At 49.5% G+C, this 21,989-nt stretch overlaps 1 long non-coding RNA gene across 1 annotated transcript; it reads left to right on the forward strand.

Moving 5' to 3' along the window:
• Window positions 1–3,871: 3,871 nt before the first annotated feature.
• Window positions 3,872–9,264, forward strand: LOC122188268. The gene is made up of 3 exons (XR_006181538.1): window positions 3,872–3,962; window positions 4,191–4,326; window positions 8,073–9,264. It is a non-coding gene; the product is annotated as an uncharacterized LOC122188268 (long non-coding RNA).
• Window positions 9,265–21,989: the final 12,725 nt, after the last annotated feature.

Consider the following 21,989-nt stretch of genomic DNA (forward strand, 5'->3'; position numbering starts at 1 on the left):
GAAGAGCTGCGTCCCTGCGCACCGCCGCTCTCGGCCACGGGGAGGAGAGGGAGTTCGCTCTGGGGCTGCTTTACGGCTGTGCTGGGAGCGGCTCGGAGCGGTTCTGTGCTGGGCACTGCGGGTGCGTGCATCGACCTTCCATTTCTCTAAGCGTGGCTGCTTCATCTGAATCACTGAGCCACCGCTCAGCAGCAGATTAAAGGCAATTTCCAGCAAACAATGGTTTGAGAAGACACTCCGAAAGACTAAGCAAAAATTGGCAGAAACACTTAGCATGGCGCTTAGCACGGCGCTGCTGAGATCGCTTCCCCTCGCGTTCTCGGATGTCAGGTCCCACAGCGTAGCTTCTATTTCACCCCCCATCCCAGTTTGCCCATCATGAACTCTGAAGGACCCGTGGGTGCAGGAAGGGGCAGCGCCGAGCCCAGGTCAGCCCAGTGGGTGGGCATGGGAGGGTACACAGCATTTTGGAATTGGATTTGCCTTCCTGCCCTCCTGCCACATGCGCGGCATTAGCCGAGGATGTATTAAAATAAACCTCTGTTATGTTATTTTATCCATCGGCACAAAGGAAGGTTGTACAGGGAGGAGGATTAAGCCCCGAGGAAATGATTCAGCAAAGCAAAAACAATCCGAGCAGCATTTGGGGGAAAGTTAAGCCGAATTTGGTGCTGGAGATCAGTTTGTTGTCCCAGCAGGTTTGCGTCCACCTGCTGCCACCTGAGCCCACTGCCGTGGCCAGGGCAGAGCTATTGGGATGCTGCAGAGCGCCCATATCCCACTGCAACCCAATGTGTTTGAGGGAAAGGGAAGAATTACTGGCTCTGTGCTGCAAAGGATGTTTTTTGGGCCTCTTTTCCCAGCCCATCTCCTGCCTTCTTGTTGGCGTCAGTGATTGCAGCTGAGGACTGTGTGGAGCGCACGCACTGTTGGTTATCGGCCCCATTAACAAACAACACAGCAAGGTATTTTCCAAGCTCTGCCAGACATTCAGGCTCATTGATGGGGCTGGGAGAGGCATCTCTGCCTGGTGGGAATGAGGTCCTGTCCTGCTGGGCTTTCCTTCCCCAGCACAAAATCTATCCAACAAACAGCCCCTTCCACTGCAGAGCGAAGGGGAGAAGCCCTGCTGCGGTGAACTTTCCTTGTAATACTTAAAGAAAACACTCCAAGGATGTGGAATCATAGAGGATTTGGGAAGAGCAAAGTGAACTGTGTGGCTGGAGTGGAAAACCTTTGAGGACAGATTGGAGACTTCTGTGGGTCCGAAGGTAAGTGTGAGCCCAGGGCTTCAGCTGAGCCCGGCAGGGAGGGACACACTCCTCCTGAAGCTGCTGTGCCAGAGCACTTTGTTGATGTTCTCCATTCGGATATTGCAGCAATTGTTGATGTGATAGCAAATATCAGAGGGAAGAGGAGCAGCTCAGAGAGGGGAGTGTGTTTGGGAGGAGGACAACAAGTCAGAAAAGGCACGAGGAAGCTTTCACTTCTAGGCACCAAAGTGCTGGTGAACCGTGAGCTTGCACTTTGGTTAGGAAGTGATTATTGGAATGAATCAGAAAAGATACGATCTTAATATTCCATGGGAGCTGCCAATACAAATATCTGTCAGCAGATATGTAAGAGAATAGCTTCAGAATAAAAGGAGAATGAATTACAAGACATTTCCGAAGGAGAGTGATGTCAGCCCCGAACCAAGCTATATATATTCTTTGTATTTGAAATTGAAACCACGTGAACTCTCCATGCAGAGCTGGGTGAAATTCTGCTTTTTCACGTTTCCCCTTAGGGATGAGGGATATTATCCTCTGGTTTTAATTTGGAAGTAATAAATAAACGTGATGGATTTGCCACCCAATGGCGGCTGTGGAGCTGCGCACAGCTCAGCGCAGGGAGGGCTGCAGGGGTGGTGCCATGGTGTGCTGCTGCTGCTGGTGCTGCCATCAGAAAGGAAAGCGGTGCAAAGCCAACTGGGCATGGGGCTTCATGGGGGCTGCAGGTCAGAGAGCAGGGAAATCTGTCTTATCTCTGCATCCCAAACGTCCTTCTGGCTGCACGGGGTCGTAGAATGCACACTGTAAATTACATGGCAAAATATCCAGCGGTCTTTTTCAATAAGGAAAGAAGGAAAACACGCAGGGATTTAAGAGACGAAGCAGTTCAACTTGCGGGTTCCTTTTGTTTGCAAACGGGGACAGTTCTGCCGAGATCCAAAAACCACTCCAAACCTTCAAAATTAGCAAATAACCATCTGGCCTGGTGGCTCAGCGCCTTCCGCGGCCATAAATCCACAGCCCTGCAACGTTAGCAGGGGATTTGCTCTGTAAAAACCCACTCAGTCTTTGGGTAATGGGAAAACAAGGCAGGATGGCTGTTGGGAGCTGCAGGGTCCAGCAAGCATTGCAGGGTGCAGAGATCTGCACAGAGAGCTTTGGACCCTCGGTGAAAAAACCCTCAGCATGGAATAGGGAGGCTAGAGGGGAATGCTGGTTCCAGTGCTCTGTGCAGTGCTTTGGTCTGAGCTCCTTCGCCTCCATTGATGGATTTTTTAAGCTAAGACACAGTTTAGAAAGTAGGAACAAAGAGGTAATATCCCTGGGAAGGCTGTCTGCATGCAGAAGAGCTCTGAAATACTCCCGAGACTGTGATTATGGGCATGATGGCCCCAGGAGCTCAAACAGCCCTGGGTGCACAGCATCAGCCTGCACCCACTCCCTGCCCTGCCAGTGCTGGCCAGGACTCAGCTTCAGCCATAGCACTGGTATGAGCTTTGGCATGATGCACAACGACTGTCCCCTTTCTCACCCTCGTCCTGCATCCCACATCCCACAGACTTCAGGCTCTCCCACATACAGCAGGGCTGGTGAAAATCACACCGGAGCTCAATGTCAGCGCAAAGCAATGCGTGCAGCCCTGGTTTCTGCTCCACATTAATTCAGGATCTTTGAGACCTCCCCGAGAAACTGCGAATGGCTGGGGATGAGGAAAGCTTTCTGTGCTGCAGGAGGGCAGGGAACCACAGCCGGGCTGTGCTTGGTGTGCTGCTGTGATCCATGCCCCAGCATCATGTGCTGCTTGGTGTGCTTCGTGCCTGGGAAGCTGCAGTTTGGAGATCAGGGTAAGATGTGTGATACCCTCTGAGTGCCAGGGAGCAGCATCAGCTGTAGGAGCAGGAGTGTGAGAAAGGGATCCAAAGGCAGCGCAGTGATTTGTTTTCCTGTCACTTGTATCAATGAAATGCAAGTAGAAATGTTAGTAGGAAATGCATAGGAAAAAGCTTATGGAATCAGGCCTGTTAATCTCTATCACTGACAAATAAAGCTGATGGCAGAGAGCTGGGCAGGGTTCTATGCAGAACTGTAGGATTGCTGTCTGCCCCACTGTGTGCAAGCAGAGCAGAGCAGAGTCCAAAAACAACTGCACTTCATTTGCTTGCACTGAAATCAAGGGCACATCGAGCACAGTCTGCAGGACAAAAAGCAAAGCCTGCAGTTATCCAGTGCCCGATCCAACAGGTCACACTGAATGCACTGCAGTGCTGTGAGCTCCCGTGGGGATCTGTGCACACAGGAGGTGCTGCAGCTGTAGGGAGTGCCTGCTCTGCTTCTCAGCCATAAAGGGCTCATTTTGAGGTAGAGAAATGCAATTAAAGACATGCAACAACTCAGAGAAATGAGCAGAAGGACTGAATACAGCAGCAGCCCCAGCTTTCAGCATCTGTTCAATTATTTGTCTTTGGTTTGCTCTGCTCCTGTGCCCACATGGTGCTGTGAGAGACCTCCTCCACCCATTTGTTCCCCACAGAGCAGGGGTATAAAGGAGACAGCAGCTGTGGGCTACAGGTGAGCACAGTGATTGCCTTCATAATTACTGATGGGATTTACCTGGGCCACAGCAGTTAAAAGTGGTGCTGCCCAGTGTTCAGCTTCAGAGTGATGGGGATGTTTCTGTGGGCACCTCAGGTAAGAGATTAGTTTAAAAAGTACTAAAATAAGCCTTTTTTTTTTGGAGGGGGTGTGGAGTGGAGGCAGGAGTGAGACTTTCAGCTCTCACGTTCAACCACAGAATAGTTCTGTATGTTGCTGGTACAGAGCTGGGGCTGCTCAGCCTCAGTGCCTGCCTGCAGCCCCCTCTGAGGAGGGGTTTGTGGTGCTGGAGGGGAGCTGTGCCCTGCTTTCTCTCCCTTACAGCCTCAATGTCTGCCTGGTGCTTGGCCTGGCTCAGCAGTGAGCTCTGGGCAGGCTTTGAGCACGGAGCTGTGGGTGTTTGGATGAGCTGTGAGGCACAACCTGAGCGAGGCAGCAGCAAAAAGCATCGTGAGCAGAGGTGAGTTTGAGCGCACTGCGTAATGGTGTATTGCACTGCTTATCTACAGCAATGTTACAGCTGGGGTGGATGGGAGCTGCTTCCTTCCTGCTGGGTGGATTCTTCCCTCTCTGAAACCCTGCTGGTTGCTCCAGGAGCAAACCCAAATCTCCCCTTGGGCCCTGAAATCCTGGGGAACTTTGGCTCAGATTTGCTGTGCACATGGGGGACTCCAGGCTACAGGAACGAAGGTACCCACCTGCATGCAGTGCAATGAGCCAGAGGTCCTCTGCTGGGTAGGGAATACCCCTCACTCTGCAGCAATGAACGGGAGGAAGGGAACTTTGCAGTTCACCCCATCTCCAAAACCTGCCACGAATGAGGAGAAACTGTAAAATTCCACTTAGAGCCTTTTATTTTTTTTGTAATGTATCGGTTTACGTTCCTAATGTTGGTATCATCCAGCACTTTAAATCAAATTATAGCTGTATCAGACTGCTTAACAATGTTTCTTTTTAATTAAGTTTACCAGTCCCACATGCATTAAGAAAAAAAATTTAAAAAATTAAACAAACTTAATTAAATTACATTTTGGGGTTAGGTAAGACTGCAAAAAACCCAGCAAGAGCACAAGGGCTGGAAAATGCCTTTAGATGTGCTCAGGCTCTCCTTCAAAGCTGTGTTCTTTTAGGATGGTTTCTGAAGGTGCATCCCATTGCCTGCAGGTCTGCGTGAGTTGCCTGTTTGGTTTCTTCCCCTTCCATGTGATTTAAATACTGCCTTTGCTGGCATAAAAAGCAGGGAGCCCTTTGGAAAGCTGAGGATTGGTGAATTTGGTGCTTTGAGCAGGCTGTCTCAATAAGCAATGCAATGGCAGGAAGGCTGTGTGTCTTTGGTGACCTGTGCTGGTCATCCCAACGCCCAGAGCTTGTGACAGCCTTTCCCAGGGTCAGAATCCAGCAGTTCCCAAAGTTTGGCTGCAGAAAACCCACCGAAACTGGGATTTCACTGATGTTTCTTTTCACCTGGTGGAACAAAGCTGCCAACCTGCCCAGCAACACCAAGCACCACGATGCTGCCCGTGCCAGCCCCCAACCACCCAAACCCAACTGTCCCCAACAGGAACCCAGTGCCCTGAGGATGGGCAGCTGTCACTATGTGTCACCATGTGATTGTATTTTTTTTTTGTCCTCCCCCCCCCAGCCTCCGCATCTGGGGCTGTGAGGATGAAGTCAGCCCCGGAGCTGCTGCGGGCTGGAAGTGATTTCACCGAGCTGCAATGCAGATGGATTAATTCCAGTGCTGCAAAGTCAACATGGTTGAACACTGGCTACATCACAGTCTTCATTACTGTGGTCTGGATCGGGTTTTGATGAAGTAATTTCCCTTGAGTTTAGCACTTAGAAAACATATAGGGCGTCCTGCTTGGATTTGCCCCCCTCTTCTTTTTTCCGCCGCCCCCCCCCCCCCCCCCAATGGGCCTTTATCAGTTGCACGTGGACCCCTGTGATCTGGAGGGCTTCCAATGAACCCCATCTGCTCCGTGGCACGCAGTGCCCAAACAACACTGAGAAAGAGATGGGTGTTATTAATAACAAACGGTACAGCGCTGCATCTCCCTGGAGGGACGAGCCATCTCTGTCTTTGCCAATGGCTCTGTCCCAAGGCCATCCCCAAAAAGTACAGCAGTGACCTGGGGAGGGAATGGGGTCTCATCCAGCTGAGCTCAGCAGTGGGGCACCAAGATGCCAATGCTAATCATCCTGCTCCATTTCCAGTTTCTGACACTTGAAGATTGCCCTTCAAGCACAGATGTTTATTCTGTGATTATTTTTTTTTTAATTGTTTTTCCTTCTCAGCTATGAACTCTAATCAAATACTTGTCATATGCAATTTGCTTCCTTGGAAAATAATCCTGGGAAGGTGAGCTGGTTCTGTCCCAGCGATGCCTTGCAAGGGCACCTCCTGCCTGGCAGCCCCACCTCCTTCCTTCGGTACCAGGATTTCAGCAGAAGTCGCTTTAAGGGGCAGCAATGGGGTTTCCCTGCTCTCTCGTTCATCCAAAGCCATCTTCCCATCTCGGCGTGATGCTGCAGGTCGGCGCAGGGTCTCTTCAGAAGGACGGGAGGCACTTCCAGCTGTGCGATAGGCACCGTGGGATGGCAACAAGGAACGCGCCGCTGGAAACTGCTGAAGTAGCCAAAAAATGCTGGCACGGGGTTGGAAAAAACACCCAGGTGGGTGGGTTTGCATCGCCTGCGAACTGAAATGTACGGGGATAAGGGATGCCAAGCCGGCACAGCGCTCTGAAGGACTCAGCGCCGTTCATCCGTGCCGCTTTATTTACGCGCATCGGTAAATAACACCTCGGAGCAGCCCGGCCTCTGCCTGCCGCCTGGAGGCCGGAGCCTGCAAACAGCGCTTCCTGCAGCCCCCTCGGCTGTGCCCGCAGCGTAAGGGAGCGTTCTGGATGCAGCAGCCCCGGTATCCCATCCCAGCCGCTCTCCTGGCCGGGCTCCGTGCTTCACTCCCAGTCCAGCTGGGCAGCAGCTCGCGTTGCTCCCCATCACGGCACCAAAAGGTTTCTCCTCCTCGTTTTCTTCTGCGGGTTCTCCCCGGGGCGACAATGCGGAATTTCCTCTGAAACTCGAGCAAAAGGGAGGAAATTAATTTTCTTTTTCTTTTTTCTTTTCCCCCCTTGGTAAAGTAATGATCTCCTGTTCCTCAGAAGCGCCATAGCAAGCAGCTCTGCGAGTTTTGAGTTGAAACATCGTGATTCTCAGCATCGCTTGCATGGAGCTGGGATGTGGCTGCTGTCACTGAGGCAGCTGCTGAACCCCCGTGAGGGTTTTGTCCTGGGTTTATATTGGAAAACAGGGGTAATTATCAATGTTCCTGAAGGAGAGGTGGAAAGTGCCCCAAGAATTGTTGGCTGTAGATCTGTAGGGCTACAGGAGGAAAGCTTTGCTCTGCCTGCAGTTACCCTTTGCAGGGCTAAAAGAAATGAAAGATCGTGGTACTTTGAAAGGCCATGGAAGGAAAAAGCTTTAGGTCTGTGGGTCTGCTTTGCTCCAGTTGTAACAGTTCATGATTTGTAAAAATCCATTTTTTGATGAACAAAAAAATAAAATAATAGGATGCTACTGTGAGATCAGGTTTTGTAAACCCTGTGTTAGGGAATCACAGGGGAAAAATAAATCTCCAGTCTGATTCTCAGAGAAGGTCACAGGGGAAAATACGTTCCCAATCCAATTCCCGAAGTGTTTCAGTGTCTCTGCGAGCAGCGAGAGCTGCAGGAGAGGATGGGATCCAAGCACCCATTTTAGGCTGTATTTGCCCAGATTCTACCCTCCATCCCATGGTGGGGAAGTTCACTGAGAGCTTTGCTTCTCTGACCCAAAGCTTTGATTGGTGGGTTTTGTTTTGTTTTGTTTTCCCAAATCTGCCTGAATTTTGGTAGGGCAGAGCTAGGAAAGCTGATGTGAGGAGCTGCTCCCCTCCTTGGCAATCCCTGTCCCCACCAAGCAAGTCTGAAGAATTAACATTTTTCTGCATATTTAAATCACAATTTACCTGATTTTCTTCATTTTTCTTGATTGAGTTGTTACACTCCTTTGCTTCGTGCTCTGATAAAAAGGTTTTTCCTTTTGTGGCCTTTCAGAGTATCACAGTCTTTCATTGCTTTTAGCATAGGGTAACTGCAGGCACAAGAAAGCTTTCCTCCTGCAGCCCCACTGCATCCTCACTGCTTTCTTTGCCCGACACAGGAGCGTATTGGAGGAGTGTAAGGACAGAGCACCCACCTCTACTGGGATCCACAAAACATCTCTCCGAGTGGAACGGCCCTCAGCTTTGGAAGTATGGCCTCAAAACCTCTGTGGTGGTGGCACAGATCTGCATGGGGAGCATAGGGCTGCAGGGCGGCACCAGGACCGCGCTTCTGAGCGAGCAGCAGTGATTATTTCAGATCTCTGCTATGTGAGTTATGTTCCTCCTTCCCGATGCGCGTTTTTGGCAGCAGGGAAACAAGAAAACCGCCTTGGAAAATATTAACAAAATGGAAACTGAGATCGTAAAGCATTTTGCTCTGGCCTGCTTTCCCTTTTGCGATCTGCACCAGCAGGGCCGTAAGCCAATTTAGGGCCATTTAACCTCGGGGCTTTCTCACGGAAGGAAGAGCTCTGGCAGTGCACAAAGCCCAGCACCTGCAGGCTGGGATGCAGTGCAGATGTTCCCAGATGTGCCGCGGGCACCGCGCTCGGGCCGCCGGGTCACGTTCTGCCTCAGTTATTAAGGGAACGTGATGCTGGTCTGTAATACCACCGGTGTGTATTTTGGACAGGTTTGGGTAATTGGAGAAGTAATGGAAATTTAGCACCGTGTGGCCCTGGGGAAGAGCAAACTCCAAGAATAAGAAGGGAAGCACGGTGCAGAGAGCCGGCACGGCTCAGCAGCTCTCCTGTTCGTTGGGATTTTGCCTCTTCCTTTAGAAGTTCCTTAGCTGCAGCAATCCTTGCGGTGACACCTCTTGCTTTGCAGTGTTTTCTCCACCAAGTCTCCGTAGCTGGAGGCCAACCACTCGTTTCCCTTCGGCACCCAACCCGCTGAGCGCTAGCAGCCCCTTTGCAGCCTGAGAACTCACCAACAAATTGCTTCCACACTCTGGCCCGACATCAAAACTCGTGCAGTACAAGGGTTAACCAACTTAAACGTTTAAAGAGTCATGAAATGGACGGTTTCCGCTTTCCATCTGGCTTTTATCAGTCCTAAGTCGGTTTCAGAAGTACAGCTACACAATCAAAACACACAATCTCCCTAGTCAGATAATTCAATTTCATAAATGAATTACTTATGTGCCTGTAAGTAAATACATTCCTATGTGGGGAGATATTGACTGCTGTCAATGGAGTAATGAGGTCCAGGGGAAGTGGCTGCGGCCCCTTGGGGGTGTCCTGTAGAGATGTGGGACTGATGGAACTCCCAGGATGGGGGATCTGAGGGGAGAGGAGGGGCTGCCCATGGGAAGGTCACCTCGAGACACCCTTGGGGATCATAGCATGGGCTGTGAGTGGTGTGATGGATGGGAAAGGGGATGGACTCGTTTGTGCCTCGTGGGATCTTCTGTGGTGGGGTCAGTGGTTGGGCATGATAGCCTTAGAGGTCTTTTTCAGCGTTAATGATTCCATGATTCTAATATCTGGGGGAAATGTTGGAGGAGGTGATCAGAGAAAGCCTCAGGATCCTGCCCAGGAGAGCAGAAGTTCTCAGCTTTCCCATGCAGGCTGATCTCCTCCCCTCATAGCCTCTCTTTGCTCCACAGGATACTAAAAATCCCACCCTTAGGCCCGCAGCTTCATACAGGAAGACTCGGTGCTGCAGAGATGATTTGGAAGCTTTTGCACTTTGGTGTCTTTTCTTAACGTGGACCTTAATGTGTCAGTGCAGACAAGGGCACGAATACGCATCCACGGAGCCACTTGGGAGTTACGCAGTGAAGTGTTGCACAAGGGAAATGTGGAGTTGTGCTGCTGAGCTTCCCCTGGGGCAAGGAAACTGCGAAACCTGATGTTGTGCACATCTCAGCCCTGTGGTGTTCTGCTGCCTTCTAGTTCCATCTCTTCATTTAACAGTGAGCTTCAAGTACCCAAAGCCCCTATCAGGATGGCAGCGCTGGGCTTTATTGCCTCTTTGACATCTATTTAATTGCAACCAAGTCAAACTGCAAACAGAATCGCACTCAGTTGCTTGAGCACAGCTGTATGGCTGGCTGCTAGGAGCTCGTAGTGTTTCCCAACCTGCACACACGGCTCCTTGCCCTAAGCCTCCCCTTTTGCAGTGATTTTCTGCAGAACGTGAGCAGTGCTGGCAGGGCTGCATTGCTGAGCTCTGTGTCGGTGCCTGCTGGGGTTTCATCCACGTCACGCAGGAGCTGGAAGCTGCTATCAAACGAAATAAAAGCCAAATATCACAGCCTTGAAGGAAAACCAGGCTGCTCCTGCCCTGCATGTGCCTTCCTCTGAGCAAATCCGGCCTGTTTCTGCATAATTGTGCCATAGATCTCCCTTGCTGAAGGGGATTCAATGCGAAGGTAACATTCGCTCTCTTCTGCTGGAGTCAATTGCTGAATAAATACAGTGTTGAAAGCCTGGAGAAATTCGGAGACAACTCTTCAAAAGGACAATTTTGAGGGGTACAAATTGTAACCACCAAACCTGCGTTCACATTCTGCATCTGCGGATAATTGCAAGCATCTGTGGGGCTGAGTGAGTGGGGATGGGGGGGGTGAGGGCAAAGCTGTGCTCTGGGAATGGGGCTGCATGGGGTGGGCTGTTTGGGCCCTGCAGCATGGGAGAGCCTTGTTGCGTGGGGGGGGGGGGGGATGGAAAGTTAAAATAGAGAAAAAGAATAGAAATAGTATAACAAATAACATTTTGAGCTGGCAAAACACCTTTGGTGATCAAACCCTCTTTTTTCTTTTTGCTGGAGAAGTTCTATGGGCGCTGACAGCCGATGGGCATTTGTGCAACCTTTCTGGCTTGGGAAGGTAACACGCGTATTTTGGCTCTTTGCCTTGGGAGTTCTTGCTGACATCCCACTCGGTTCCACCTCTGGGGGTTTTCTCCTTTCTGCCTTGTGGTGGTTGCACCCTGCACACTGCTGCAGGACAAACACAGCACGAGTGCAGTCAGACGCTGCCCCAAGAGCAGCTCCTGAGCAATCAGCTCTGCGGGGTTCAGGAGGTCCTTATTTTCAGGCGGGAAGTGCTTTAATCAAGATTAATTTTTTCCAGTTTTCAGTAATCGGAGCTCTTCCTGAGTTTTCCTCAGCTCTGCTGTAGAATGAAATTATCAGATTTCCATGGCAATTAAAGCAGAAAGCTGAAAGCACGCGGATCGCTCAGTACCATGGCTGATGGGGAACAAGTGGATAGAGGCTGCGAGAAGGAAAGAGGATTTTCACGGCTGCTGCAGGGCCTCGCAACAAGCTGCAAGCTGCTGCAGCCCTTCTTGCCTTTCCCTTAATGCAAAACACCCAGTGTGCAATGAGGGAGAGAGCAAAAGGGCTGAACTTTGGTGCTGGTCAGTTCTGAATCAAGCAGATGCTCCACAGTGGGTGCACGGGTGCTGCTCCACAGGTGATAGAGGGGTGACTCTGTTCTTCCTGGGTCCCGTTGCTCCTTGCAAAATCAGGATTGGTCCCTGCAAGGCCTGCCAGCGGCTCAGGAGCTGCAGGAAGCTCACCAAGTCCAACCATCCGTCCATCCCACCATGCCCACAATGCTGTGTCCCCATACGCCACATCTACACGATGCTGCACGTGAGTCATGGCTGCTCTTCTCTTTGAACAAAGGAAGAGCCAACCAAACCAAGGTAACGTCCACAGTGATGAGGTAAAGAGCTTAATTACCTGCTGCATTTCATTGCCACGCCATTTCTGAGGCTGACTGCTATGATAAATGTGAGGAACATCAGATGTTGAATGCAAAATACAAAGGGAGGAGGAAAAAGAAGTCTCCCTATGGTTTGAATCCTGAGCCCAGATTGCTCCCCACAATGAAAGCACAATTTTTCAACTAGAAAATGGCACTTTTGGCTGGGATGTTATTTTCTGGGCTCAGTCAGAGCCAGAAGGGGCAATGCCAGCCAGCAAAACTTGTCCCATTGCTCTCAGGTGTTGACCCATGTGTCCATCCTTCACTTTTCCCTATCCTTGCTGAAGGAAATCACATCCCACGGAGGGCACTGGGCTCTCCCCCGTGCTGCAGCCCCAGCCCCTATTCTGCAGCCATATGCAGGATATCACCCCCTCCTCGGGGTTGGGTTACCCCGCAGTAATTAAATTACAGTTCACAAATGATAAATCCTAGCACAGTTGGTTGAGAAATCTGGGCTAAGAAGGAATGGAAGTGAATTATTAAATCCAAATGGCTCCACGGCCTGGACCTGTCCACTCTGCTTCTCAGCAAAATTAGCATCAGTGTGGGGCACGATGAGCTGCTGCATGGCGACAGCTGCTCCCAGGTTCACCTGGGGTAGGGCTGCAGCTCTGGGTAGAGTGCATAGAGGTGTCACCTCCGAATTGCATGGCTGGAGAGACAGATGTGAGCCGTGTCCCAGTGTGGGTGTCCTCACAGCCCGTGTCGTACCCGAGTGAGCTGCTTCAGCAGTGATTTAAATGCAAACAGCAGAAAGCCACTCAATCCTGACATTTGCCCCTTCTCATCAGGCGTTGGCACTGGCTGATCCCTTCATGCTTTCCAGAAATAGCTGGGGCTCTGCTGTGCCTTTCAGCCTTGGTTTTGGGGAGAGGTGAGGACTGCAGAGGGAAATCCCAGCAGCGGGGCTGGCCTTGATCTGCTGTGAAGTGAGTGTTCATCTGACCTGCTCACCTCCCTGTGCCTGCCCTGGTTTTATTCACAGATGTATTCATTTCATAGCATCATAGAATCCCAGAATCATAGAATGGTTTGGTTGGAAGGGATCTCAAATCCCTCCCAGCCCCAAGCCCTGCTGTGGGCTGGTTGCATCCTAACAGATCAGGTTGTCCAGGGTCTCCCCAGCCTGGCCTTGGGCACATCCAGGGATGTATCCTAAATCAGTGGGACATCCCATCAACGGCCTTCCAGCCAATGGGCCAGCCAGTCAGTGGGACTTCCAATCAATGGGACTTCCAATCAGTGGGACTTTTTCCTTCAAAAGGACCGCAGAACATATGGAAAGTCACGGGGTTTTTCCTAAAGATGAAGTTTATGGAAATGAATATTACAGCATTGTTTTCAAACTTATTAGCTGTGTCATACTGTTATTGCCTCCAGTCATTTCTTGTAGAAAACAAATAAACAGCCAGTATTTGTCAATCTCGGTAATAAACTATAGTGGCAGCAAGCTTAATCTGGTGTTAATTAGGCTTGTGGAAAACTAAATCAAGCACCAGAAACCACAGATTATTTTAGGCTTCCTCTAGCATAAACACAAAGGCTTGAGGATTCGTAACGTATTATTTTTGTTGACAGTTTTCCACTTTTCCCTCAATTTATTTCATGTATCCGATAGGCCACTCCTTGATTGCTTTTAGTTCTGTCTTCTTTTGGCCTCAGCGTGGCAGTTTGTTAATCCTTCCTATTTTTGTGTATTTAAGCAGGATTACAAACTTCAAATACGCTGTAAAAGGAACCCGTATACAACCCTTCAAAATCACTTAAGTGGGCCAATGACAGAAGAACCAGCCCTGCAAATAAATACAGAACATTTCGGAAATCATCCCCGGTGTTTATTTATGAGCCATTTTTAATTACTCAGCAGGAATGAATGAAAGAACTGGAAAATGGGAACCGACAGAGGGCTTTGCATTGAGTTACAGCTCATGGAGAACAAGGGAGAGATCACGGCTCTTTCAAGTCGGGATGGTCGGAGGGTTATAATTACACCCTGCTGCTTTATGGACAAAACCTCAGAATTAAATGGCAAGCTGTATTTCAGACAGCACGAGGATCCCTCAGAAGGCTTCGTGCAGCTTTGAGGAATAGCAGGAAGCCTCACGCAGGGAGCAGCAGGCGGGGAATCAGCAGGGCAGAGCTGTAGGATCAGCAAGGTGACCCGTCTGAAGGGCAGCTGATGGAGAGCAGCGTGAGTTCTGCTTGGCGTGTCTGTAGGGAGGAAATACAGAGGAGGAGAAATGCTGCCATGCCACGAGGTTAGCCGAAAAGTGTTTTCTCTGCAGCTCCCACAAGAAAGGCCCGTGACTGAGAAAGAACATCGCGTTCATTTGTTGGGACAAGCTGATCTTCAAGCTGATTTGTGTTAATTTGGAAAGTGAAATTTTTGTTGTTGTTGTTGTTGTTCCCCCTTTCTTTTTCCAGGAAAAACTGAGCTGTCTGGTTTTGATCACTTGCCGTGCTCAGAACCAAAGTCCTCAAAGTAAATATTTCCTATGAAGGACATTAAGGACCAACTCATGGGGAACAGCAACAGGAAAGCACTGCTTTAAACCTAATGCTACATCACAGTGCATTCGTTTGCCACTTAGTGCTGTAAACAGGGCAGGGAAACACATAGAAAGGCATGGAGCAGAGTGATGAATACATCTAGAGCAGCGTGATTACCCCAAGCAGCAGAGCTCTGTACGTCTCCTGCAAGGCAGCTGATGGCTCTGTGCTCCCTTTCCTGCTGGGTATGGGAGGAAGGAGGGGATGACCGGGCATGGTGCAAACCAGCCTTACTTTACGTTAGAATCATAGAATCATAGCCAAGGAAAACGAAGAAGCAGAAGAAAGATGACGCACGGCAGCGAGGTGCTGGCGATGAGGCGGCAGCTGCTGCTCTTCCTCCGGGCTGCCCAGCAGAAAGCTGAAGGCAGCACGGCCCGGCTCCTCACCCAGCGCTGGGGAAGGACTTCAGGGGGCCGTGATGCAGTTTGGGAGCGGGGAGCTCGTTGGGAAGGCAGGCAGGGCGCTCAGGGCTGGGCGGCGAGCTTGCGCACGAGTGTGAGCAGCTCCTGTTTGCAGCCCCGAAGTGAACTTGCTGCTCTTCGCCGCCAGATGGAGCCTTCAGATTGAGCTCTTTGCCTTAGGGTTGATTGTTACTTAAGGCAATTAAGCCGCATTTAGAGATTGCACGTGTTTAATTTTCTCAGATTACTATCTGTGGGTTTTTATTTTTTTTTTAATGAACCGTATTTTTTTCATCATCTCTCGTTTATCTGATACGAGGAGACTGCAAAGGCTGCCAAAATAGGTGTTGCTCCATCCCAGCTCTGCAGAGGGCAGTGAACGCTGCAGCTCTTCTTCCTGGAGAAGTATTGCTCACAGAATCACAGAACGGCCCGGGCTGGAAGGGACCTCAAGGATCAGGAAGCTCCAGCCCCCTGCCACACGCAGGGCCACCAACCTCCACATTTCACAGCAGCCCAGGCTGCCCAGGGCCCCATCCAACCTGGCCTTGAACACCTCCAGGGATGGACGGGGCATCACAGCCTCTCTGGGCAGCTGTTCCAGCACCTCACCGCTCTCATAGCAAAGAACTTCCCCCTGACATCCAACCTCAATCTTCCCTCCTTCAACTTAAAAATATTTCCCCTTGTCCTTGCTTGATACATTGCTCAGTGCCACACTGCAGGGTCGACACGGCTGCAGAAAGAGTGTGTTGTGCAAAAGCTGGGGCACAAGTGGGGGCTAAAAGGGACACGCGCATGGCAGCATGCTGTCCTTCTCTCTTGTTCACCTTCCGGCTCAATTCTACTTCTGAAATCTGCCCCCATTCCATATCTTACTGTTCTTTCTGAAGGGCAATGAATAAGGATGGCTGGAAAGATGTCCCTGGGCTTTGCTGCTTGGCACCGACAGAGCTGCTCCTGCCCTACCCGCTGTGCACCCATCTGCCAAGCTCCTCCCTGGCCTCTGCCCAACAGCCACATCCCCAAATACCCCGAGATCTCATTTCCCTTTGATTTCACTGCCTTAAAGCCCCGAGGGGACTGAATGTTTTGTTTTGCATCGTGCGTTTCCGTGTTCATTTTTTGTCTTCTGTTTGAAGCTATTGTGAAGAAGCTGGGAAAAGCAATGTGTCTCTGGTGCTCCTCTGGCAGCACTCGGGCTCTGCAGAGGTGTCTGAAAGCTGACAGCAGAGCGTTGTGCTGCTGGGGGGAAACACCTCCTGCATTTGGGTGTCAGCACCCGCACCCCACCCTGCTGGGCTTGGGGCCAGGATGGGTTGGAACCCCAAAGTCAGAATGCAATTTGGTGTTTGCCAGAAGGCAGGGGCTGATAAGGCGTGCTGGGCTCTCGGTGTGCCTCTTTACACACACAGTGGCAAGGAAAAGGTTCAGCTCAGTGAGGAGAAGGCAGTGAGCTCACCTGGCACTGCTTTGCTGCCTCTGCCCTGCGTGGGCAGCCGTGCCCTGGGAAGCCCTTTCCTTTTCAGGCTTAAAACCAACACCCTTCTGAGTGCCTTCCTGTACCAGCTCCTTTCTGCTCTCTCTCTATTTTCTGGGGTCACCCATGGGTCCATCATGCATTCATTGCACATGAACAGACACACACGCCTGTGTTGCTGCTGAGTTCACTGCAGGTCCTCTGGTGCCAAACTTTTGTTTTCAGGTGTTGCAAATCATTTATTTCCCTTAATCCATTTTCTGTCTGCAAATGGTTCTTCCTCTGTTCTTCATGGACTCAAGGTGACAGTGATGGGCTCGGTGCTTCCTCACATAAGCAGAGTTCCAAAACCACTCTCAGCCCATTGCTGCCCGATGGCTGCATGCTTTGCAGAGGATCAGTGTGTGCATGTAAATGGTAGAATGTTCTCAAGCAGCACTGAATTTTGCGTTTTAGCAAGCATTTCCCAATTCCTCCTTCTTCGGAGCTGCTCATCACCTCTTTCCCACTCCTGCCTCTTGTTCTTTCCTGCCCAGCTCTTTGCCCTGCACAGCACTTTCCAGCCCCTCCTTTCTTGCTGATCTCAGTGATTAAAACGTGGTGAGCAACGTGGTTATGAAAGCAATGATCTGTGCAATATCTTCAGTGGAATGTCCACTAGCACTGTCTGCAGGATGGAAACCAGCAGTGAGGCTGCTCCTTACCCCTGTGCTGTGGTAGTTGAACAGATACTGCCCTCAGTTAATAACAATTCCCAATAAATATTGAAATGAACCAGGCACAGTTCTGCTAATTAAGGTGAAAAAGAAGCTCATCCAAATAACTCTCCTCAGAAAGGACTTCCATGGAGACTTCTATTTGTTACATTGTGTGTAGTTATTATCCCCAGCAGATTACACAGGATGCAAGTTGGAGAATTTCTGATGCTCTCGTTAATTTTGGTGTCAACTTTTTGTACTGGGAATCACCATCCATCTCCACCCATTGAAAGCAGTTGAATTTCAGGGAAGTGGCAGTGCATACATGACACAGGGTTAAATTTGGGTTAAATACAGCATCGTCTCCAGGCCTCTGTCAAATGAGATGGAGTAAGCAGGACACGGCAGGGGAGATCACGTCCTTCACAAATGGGGGATATTCGCTTGGGAAGAAGTAGGAGAAAATAACCTAGAAATAAGGTCATTGGTCTCCAGACAGCCCAAGCAGTGCTGAGACTGAAATAATTTTCCTGCTGAGTGTGGCAAGCACACTCATCATAGGGAAGCGAGAGCAGCACAGGCTTTGGAAAATATTAAAAACCCCAGGAGACCACGAAGAGCCCTTAAAGGGGCCCATGAGAACACTCAGCACCATGGATTTCATTATTGCTGCGTGAAGCTGGGAAACGGTTTGGGTCTTAGTTTATGTGAGCATTACCAAAGAATAAAACATTGCAACATAACTGTCAGGAACTGTATTTCTCTGTGATGCAAGCCTTGAAGAAGGGGAAGTAAACGCACTGCTGGCTCTGCACAGCTCTTCCTGTAGGGCAACTGCATTGTCATCCCCAGGAAATGCAACACCAAGCCCTGAAATGATCTGCACTGTAAAGGGCTATTAAAATTCTAAGGAGCTGTTAAATTCCAGAAGAGCAGAGTTGTGTTTGATTGGACAGGATGGTCAAATTCCTGGAAACTCTTCACCCTCAGCTGAATGATGGAGTTAGAAACAGGGCATGGGGAACGTGACCTCCTCCACATCACTGCAGCCAAGCAAACTGGGGTTATGAAGGAAAAGGCCATGGTGTCACAGAGCAGAGCCGCAGTTCCCCTGTGTCCCAAAGCTGTTCCCACCACTCCCCAGGGCTCTGGCTGAGCCCATATCCCAACGCTGTTGGGGTGTGAATGTTCCGGTCAGACCGCAGTGAGCTGCGGCTTTGTTGGTTTGTAAGTTTGGGTTTGTTGGTTGGTTTGGGTTTATTTGTGGTGTTGTTGTCACTGTTTTGAATTACTGAGGATGTGAACCAGTATCTCAGAGTATTTTACTTAATCACCTGGGGATTGCAGCAGATTCCATGCTGCCCATGAACCAATAGCACGCTTTTGTCTCAAATAGAGAAAACCACACGTTGGCCTGCAGGAGAATGAGGGAAACCATTACAGCTTTCTACTCAGTGAGGCCTTTCATTCAGCTTTACTGCAACTTCTGCTGGGCCTCATGCAGACAGAGGACACTGAGACACCACGTGTGGGGCCAGGAGGCAGAAATGTGTGCAACAAACACTAACTGTGGCTTGGGAGACCCAACTGAACATCAGGAATATAAAGATCGGTAGGAAGGCTTAGTGGTGGGTTGAGTAGTATGGTTAGGTTGAGGTTGGAGTGGATGGTCTCGAAGGTCTTTTCCAACCTGAGCAATCTGATGATCCCATGATAAGGTGGTGTAGGACTGGAACAGGTCAGTGAAGCCAGTTGGAGACTCTCCATCCATAGGGATTTTAAAGATTCAGCAGCACAAAACCCAACTGAACATTGGTGGAAGTCCTTCACTGGGTGGGAGGTTGGACTAAACGTCCAACAGAATTCCTCTCCAGCAAACATTTCCATATTTCTGTGATCTTAAATTCAGGCCAGTACACGTGCCCTTAGCATTAGTGTGTAAGATTTCAGTGTGTCTTGAACTGCTTTCAGAACTGGGGAGTTTCACACAAAAGTGCAGTAGGAAAAAGTGCACAGTTGTAAAGCATTTCTCAACTCCACTCCTTTCAAATCTGAGGGCTGTTTACTCTGCTGTCTGCTGGAGATCCAACACGTTCAAAAATAGCATGGCATGGGGTCCCATCAAAGCCTTCTAACATCACCAGGTGTCTCCTCAGCGTGAAAACAAATTCTTTGAAGAGATTGCTTGGAAGAGGAAAATAAAGTACCGCAAGTGAGTTCCTGTGCCGTGATGTGGTATCGGATGTACAGAAAACATCTGCACTAAAGCAGTCTGCAAAAATGATGGTGGCAGTAGATTTCCCTTCTGTGAACATGAAAAGCCACCTTTTCTGCATTAATAAAAACAAGAATAATGTTATTGGGATCTGTTTGGACACCGTAATATTTGGTATAAGCATCAAACTTAGCACGTGTAAGCGGGCATTTCTGTATGAGTGTGCGTGTGATCTTCCTATCTTTGTGCTTCTTCCTCCCTGCACTGTAACGAGGAAACTCAAGCTGAGCTTTGCAGCCTCCATCTTACTGAGCCGCTTTCATCTTCACCCAGAGCAGACATCACAGCCTTGATGAGGCTTTGCCTCTCAGGGCTGTGAGTCCCCCTGCTCAGAGATAAAGGCCATAACAGGATACCGCTGTCACCTGCTCTGCTCCTTAACAGAAGATCTCCAGCCCATTGCACAACTTCTCCTCCAATCTGCAGGAAAAAAAAAAAGCAACAAATCTCTTTAACTGATAATATTTGTACTCCGAGCTGCTGTTGGGACAGGTGTTCTGTGCTACTGCTATTTTTGACAGCGTAAGCTTCAGGCAGATGAAAAAGGACACCTGTACTCTAAAAAAACACCCAGAGGAGCTGACGATGGTGAGGGCGACTTCATTGTCCATAAGTGCTGAAAAATCACATTGTTTCACTAGTTAAAAGAATACAAAAGTGACAAAGTGCAGGCAAAGTGTCTCTATCACTGTAGCACTGCTTTCTCACTATGCACAATCAGTTCCAAATTTGATATACCTCTGCATAATGAATGAAACTCTGCCAAAGCCCCTGAAGATTTTCCTGGGATTTTTCATTCCAGCTCCAAAACCTCCCATAGTCTCTATAGTCTCTGACAGTCTCTGATATTCTCCCTTGGTCTCCCACAGTCTCCCATAGCCTCCTGGCACAGTGCTCCTCAGGCAGAGCACCTGATTGCATCACCTTGCAAAGAGGAAGAGCCTCCAGCTGGAATGCTGTCTAGCTATACATCCCTTATTAATGCCATATTAACAGACACAGCTGTTCAATATGCAAACAGTACGCATGCAACGCACATGGGTGTAAACAATCAGAGCAGAGGAGAGCTTCTGTTTCCTCGGCTTCTTTCAGAACTGCCTCCTCACTGTGAGCCTTAATGAATGTTAAGCTGATCATACGCCTCCACAACAACCATCTGCAGGATTTAGGGGTATCCTTACTCTATTTCCATCATGCCAGACAAGAGCTGTGCACACAGCCGTATCAACACATTGCAAAATAAAACAGCACACAACGAGTCCAATGAGCTGCAGCAGCCAATGCATGGTTTGATGATACAGTGGGGACCTCTGCCAACACAGCACTGCTGGTCTGGGAAGATCATCACATAGCTGCAGTGTGTGGATGGCTGCAGCTTAACAGCGTTTGTAGGGAAGCACAGGCAGCATTCAGTGCAGCATCAGACAACACAGCAAAGCAAGAAGCTCCTGTGCTGTGCTCTGTTGAAATGAAGCTCGCAGAAAGGCTCTTCACACCAAGTGGTTGTTTTGCTGCCACCGATAAGCGAGGCTGGACGTTGCTGATCAGCTCAGTGGGAGATAGCTTGAGCTCTGAGTCTTTATTGTTTTTCCTCCAATAACAGAGATAAGCAATGCTCTTTCAGACCTGTCTCCCTCGTATCTCTCCGGTGGAATTCTGCTTGCTTCACTGCAGCTAACCCAGAGGTGAAGGCGGTCCTGCAGTCGCTGGGGCTCGGCTCGCTGGGTGCTCTGGGCGTGCTGCTTGCGCTGCACATTTTATGGAGGACTGGAATTTCTGGTGGAGTTCTGCTCGGTGAGGCAACTGCTGTGTGGGCAGCTGGGTCCTCAGCACAGCCTGAGCACAGCTGTTGGGACACGCTGGTGATGTTGGGGTCACCTCTCCATCTCAGTCTCCTTCAGGCTCCTTTTGTGCTCCTCACAGTTTGTCACCAAGGAGAAAATGGACTCACGATTTTCTCTTGAATACAGATGAGCTACTTTGCATGTAACTAATATTCTTGTTACGGTCTTTGGCAATGAGGCAATCAGTAGAAGTGAGTAATGCTTGCTGGTTTTGCCACAGATACTAATCTAATATTGCTGCAACTACACCATAAAGAAAAGCACTGCATGCAGCGTGGGAAACAGTGGAGCAAACACGGTCATTGCTCTCCAGAATCATCCTCTCAGTCAAAGGCCCAAATTCACCACAACACACGGGGAACACTTTTCTCCTGCAAACGTTTGTGTTGGCAGCTGTCAGCACAACAGTTTCACAGTCTGAAATGCAGACAGATTCCTGATCAACAGCCTTACAAACATGAGTGAGGTGCGCGTGGAGTGACTGAAGGAGGAAAGAGCAGCTTTGAGAAGTAATGAGGATGGTGATGATCAGAGTTAGAGAGCTAAGGAAAACAGGCTGAGGAGATGAGGAAGATTTATAAAGAGGGATGAAAAGGACTGGAGTTCAAAAATAGGACTTTAGGCATCTGCATAACCATAAGTAGTCGAACTTAGGGAAGGTCTCCATTTGCAAACGTTGCCGTGCCTGTACTTTCTCTTTCATTTTCAAGACTTACACGAACACTTGTTTACTTTTTGTTGCCCTTCTTTCAGTAATTATGCTACTCATAATGAATGTCAATTGAAAGATGTCGTCTATATTTAAAACTATTATCAATTACTTGTGTTAATTACTGTTTCTCTGTGTGCTCAGGTGGTTCCAGGCTGGAGCTCAACAGTGCAATGCTCCATACGTGTTTTTCACAAGGGGCAGCCACCATCCATGTGCACATGTGTGATGTCCAGGAAGAGCTGCAAGACCACAGTGACTGAATATGCACTTGAGCGCTTGGCTGTGT

This window comes from Lagopus leucura, unplaced genomic scaffold (assembly GCF_019238085.1).
Source record: "Lagopus leucura isolate 7727_CA_CO unplaced genomic scaffold, USGS_WTPT01 Super-Scaffold_100057, whole genome shotgun sequence".
Lineage (NCBI taxonomy): Eukaryota > Metazoa > Chordata > Aves > Galliformes > Phasianidae > Lagopus > Lagopus leucura.